The 3,792-nt window shown below is 30.9% G+C and overlaps 1 long non-coding RNA gene across 1 annotated transcript in view; it reads right to left on the bottom strand.

Annotated features, from left to right (window-relative positions):
- The window catches only part of LOC107640330, a 2,489-nt gene extending 338 nt beyond the window's left edge, over nt 1-2,151 (bottom strand). Inside the window, exon 1 of the long non-coding RNA XR_001620361.2 lies at nt 1,096-2,151. This is a non-coding gene — a long non-coding RNA (uncharacterized LOC107640330). The remainder of the gene's footprint in view (nt 1-1,095) is intronic.

Genomic DNA, 3,792 nt, shown 5'->3' with positions numbered 1-3,792 from the left:
GTGCATAATATATATAATATAATATATATATATATATAGAGGAGAGAGGAGTTTAATTATTACCGCACACATATAGATATATAAATAGTAGGAGCAAGACAGAATCTCTTGAAATCAATATGCTAATGATATAATTCTGATAAAAAAAGAAAGATGCAGATGCAGATGCAGATACATAGACGAGAGATGAGATCAGAATTGAAGTGGCATGCCATGCCACTGTGTCTTGTGGCAGATTGATTTAATCTGATATATCTTTGGTGGTCCTACTCCTCTCTGTACAACTTGTTGCATTCTCTTTGGCTAAATCTTCATAATAATGTATCTTAACTTTATGCCCTTCAATTTGGTAAAGCTTATCTCTTTCTCTCTCTCTTTTTCTCTTTTTCCTTCCCTTCATTCTGTAATATAATCCTAACTAGCCACCTAGGGCCCTTCCTTTCCCTTATGACATGTGCAATATTATATATATAATGAGAAGAAAGAAGAAGAAGAAGGAGGAGGAGGAGGCAATTGATTGGATGTGAAAATTCTGGTAATAAATTTGTGTGTGTGTGTGTGTGTGTGTGTGTGTTCAGAAACTGTAATACGGTTGAAAACCTAGTGACAGGTGAAGAAGAGATACATAGATAGAGCAATGGAATGGTAGTATCATAAATTACCCAAGATTTCAGCACCAACATTGCTTTCAAGAGACAGCATGGCAGAGAGAGAGAGAGAGAGAGAGAGAGGGAGAGGTTAAAAATGAAATGGTGTCAGGAGAGAGAGAAGAAGAGAAATGAAGAAAGAGGAGTGGTTAAAAAAATGATGTCATGTAGTGACAAAGGTTAACCTTTTTCACAGAAATGTAGGAGGGAGGAAGGGGGGATATGTGGATTCACTAAACCAAAAGGGCAACGCCAACAACTATCATCATTAATGATCAAAAGGAAAGGTGAGGAATCTTCTCTCATCTGCACCAAACAAACTTCATTATTATTTTTTATTATTACTTTCAATCATTTCTCTAATTCATTGTTAGTTTAATTTCTTGCATGAAGATTGTTCATCATCATATCCTAATAAGGTAACAGGTAGAGAGAAAGTTGAACCTACCACTGAAATTTCTCATGAGATCAGATCAGAGGAGACAGGGAACAGGTCAAGTGAGACCTTTTCTTTCTTTCTTTCTTTATATATTTCCTTAAAACAAAACAGAGATGAAACAATATAATGTAATGCAACAATTTGATTTGGTTGGATCTAATTACATACAGAACCATGAAGCAGCAGCATATGATGACTCTATCTATATAACAACAATATTAAGGTGTAGGGTAATAGCACTTACCGATGTTGAGAGAATCAGAGAAGAGAAATTACAAGAAAGGCCTGAAATTGCCATATTCTCCCACAGCTTTCTTGAGCTTCTTGGTTAAGACTGTAATTACATACTTACTTAGAAGAAGTTGAGATGGATGCACATACAAGAAGTTCAAGAAAGCTGTGGAAAAGCATGACCAGGACTCAGATCTGATGAATGAATGAATGAATGAAGGAAGGAAGGAAGGAAGGAAGAAATAGTGAAGCATTGGTATAGAAAGGAGAAGAGCATGGACCACTCTAGAAGCAGCTTTAATTTATAGAGAGATGAGAGTGGTGGAAAATTCTTTGCTTTTTGGGTTTCAGAGATAACAGCAGTATCCATCATCACTATGTAGTAAGTAAGTAAGTAACTAAGTAAGTAGGGTTCTGCTTCATTCATTCATTCACCGTTTCTTGCTTCTTCATTCATTTACCCATCACATACATACATACACGTCACATGGGTAGTAACACATTCACCCAACAATAATCTTCCCAAAAACAGACAAATCCATCAAAACCCAACACTGTAATTATTTATATTCACACCCAAATCACCCTTTCTTTTTTTCTTTACTTGCATATTCATTATTATTCTAACAAAATTATATAAAACCTTCCCCCATTCTTCCCCTCACATGCCACCATGTGACCACGATCTCTCTCTCTCTCTTTTTTTTTTCTTTTTTTTTTTCTGTTAGATTTAAAGGTATGGGTTGTTTATGGTCCCCAATCTTTCTTTCTATACGTCCTATTCGTTTATGTCTATTACTTTCTATCGCTTTCATCTCTAATAATATTAATCCATTTTTATACTATCTAAATTCATGTTTGTTAGCTAAATTGTTATTCGTCTACTCTAAACTAAAATTTAACAAATATTTACATAAACACTTATATGTGACAAATAAATTTACAGAAATGTTTGGTAACCAAAGAAAATTAGATAAAAATAGTCATAACTTACTTTATTTAACATTCATTAATTGTTGTGACAATTAATTAATGCTAAATAAAATAAGTTCTAACTGTTTTTGTTGTTTCCCTATCATTACTCATTTATCATTTTCCGTTTATATTTGACCAATTTTAAATTTTAAATTCTAAATTTATCATTTTCGATCACTCATTCACTTAAGTGAATAATATTAAAAATTTAAATTTATAATAAATTAATTCTTAACTTATCGAATTAAGAAACATAGAGGTGGGCGGATTCTTATAAGGAGTGTTAGAATTGAATTATGATAATGATTTATTGTAAGTAATTATATGGTGATGATTATTGAGACTATGGTGGAATTGGCGCCATCCATGTGATGAGGGTGCCCATATCTATATATTGTGCACAATTTCAAAGTCCTAATTATAGGAAAGGGATAAAAAGAAGTAGTAGAGTTGAAGATTGTTTCCATATAAAGTGCCTTTCTATTCTTTCTACTTATATGAGTATTATATCCGGGAGCTATCCACTGTGTGCTACACATCTACAACTAGCTACGTACACAGATCAAGATGTACCATACCACTAACTGCTTCAATTTTTATTGCCAAATCTTGCCTCAAAATAAAAGAAAATATGTGACCACTTTCATCTGCATTTTTGCCACTACAGTTCTAACAAAATATTAATATGTCTAAAGTCTGTCTGCTTCATCTATATTCTTTAATACCCTTCATAATTCATTTTCGCACTTTATATCTTATTGCAATTATTATTAATTTTTTTAAAGTTGCCTCTTAGTGGAAACATTTCATTCTTTGTTTCCACATTAGTTTAGTTTACTGAACTAGCAAGCAATTAACCATGAAATTATGGTAGATCATTAATTCACATAACAGAGGATATAACATTATATATCTCCCTTTAATTTTTACCTAATTATCCATGACACAATTTATAAAGCATATAAAAAGCTATAATATTCAAATTGAGTAAACATGAAGTGGACGAGTGGAGGATCTAGTTAGATACTAGAATTCGTATAAAATATTCAAAAATTCGTTGAAATATAGGGCTGCAATTAAATATTGGATTTTGCAACAATTATGGATTTAAATAAGCTAAATCTCTAGTTTACATGACTACAATTAGTTTTAAGGGAGTGGTAGAAAAATATAATAGTAATATCGTTATCATTTATAATTTATCTATAATTTTAAAATTTTGTATGCATCCTTTTTTATCCTTTTTTATTTTTAAGTTCTATTTTCTATTTTATATTGTTATTTAGTAAATTAATATTGTAATAATTATTTTATCTATTTCAGAATTTTGTGGTATAATCTTAATATCTATCTAACTTGAATAAAATATTTATTTAAAGTGTCTTCCATGTATATATGTACAGAAAAAATGTTGGATATACTATTCAAGTAATTTTCTTTTATAGACATTTTATTATATGTACCCATAAAAAATAGAAGAATATATATAAAAAACTTACT

This window comes from Arachis ipaensis, chromosome B01 (genome assembly GCF_000816755.2).
Source record: "Arachis ipaensis cultivar K30076 chromosome B01, Araip1.1, whole genome shotgun sequence".
Lineage (NCBI taxonomy): Eukaryota > Viridiplantae > Streptophyta > Magnoliopsida > Fabales > Fabaceae > Arachis > Arachis ipaensis.
This window is presented reverse-complemented; position numbering and strand designations above follow the sequence as displayed.